We start from the raw sequence: 1,206 nt of genomic DNA, 5'->3' as shown, positions 1-1,206 counted from the left end.
CGGAGTGGGATAAAGGATTAAGAATCAGAAAGGAAGGGAATGGAGAGGGACGGTGGGAAAAGGGTCGCAGGGATAAATGGAGAGATAAAAGGTGAAAAGGGAAGAGGAAAAGAAGGAGAATGATAATATATAACGTATTTATGGCAGAAATAGGACGAAAATAGTTCGCTGAGTGTCGCCGAAATACAGAAATGATACAAGTATCTGTATATACGGCTTAATGCGGAGACAGCGCGTATGCATTTAGCAGAATACGGAGATAAACTTGGTTTATCTCCGCAAAATGTAAAGATAATAAAGGATTGGTATTGCAAACTGGGCACAGATAACAGAAGTTGAAAATATCAAAACAGAGAGAAATACCTGTAGAGATCATAAGTTTAGATTTAACGAAAATGCAAATATAACTAAAATCCAGATGTAGCAAAACTAGTAATAGGAAAATACTCCCTATTGCGCGGCGATGGACTTTGCGACCGCTATTATAAGGGGGCTAGTTTTTGCCTCGTTTCCAAAAGAGAATAGCACGAGGTTTTAAAGGAAGGTGTCACAAGTGGCTCGGGCGAGGCGACTGACCGTTAGGAGAGCGCCGTGGAGGGTGTTCTGATGCGCCCTTGGTACTGCTTAGACCTCAGACGGTCCTGTGTAGAAGGTAGCTGGGTGAAGGGTGGTGGGACGGTGTATTTTTTAAAAGTTTATTAAAAGATCTATTGTTGGATTGTATTTAAAGAAAGGGCGTTTTCATGCTTTGATATTATATTATGTCCTGACTAATTTGAATATCCGTTAAGCTAGGCTGGGAAATTCTTCGAGAAGGTCATAGCAAGCTATCCATTTTCTTTCATGTATATTTTATGTCTGTTTATGTATAATCACTGACGCACTCTTTGCTTGTGTCTCAAGGTCTCTTACTGGGAAGTGGACAGAGAAATATGATGAAATAGGTTGCAGAGAAGTGTGATTTTAAGAGTATTTAAAGATATATTGGCTGTCAATGGAGTACAGGCGCTTCAGACTAGGAAATAAACGTCCAAAGACTTTCAAGATCTAAGCTGGAAAGTTTCTTTTATGCATATAATGTATATTATTTCCGAGATTGTGCTTTAAATTAAGGTTGGTTTCCAAAAAGATTAGCCCGGCGTTAATGATTTAATTTTATTGTAATATAAAGCATAATCACTGGACACACTTTGATGAGCTCCAAAT

The sequence above is a fragment of the Penaeus monodon genome, chromosome 33 (assembly GCF_015228065.2).
Source record: "Penaeus monodon isolate SGIC_2016 chromosome 33, NSTDA_Pmon_1, whole genome shotgun sequence".
Classification (NCBI taxonomy): domain Eukaryota; kingdom Metazoa; phylum Arthropoda; class Malacostraca; order Decapoda; family Penaeidae; genus Penaeus; species Penaeus monodon.
This window is presented reverse-complemented; position numbering follows the sequence as displayed.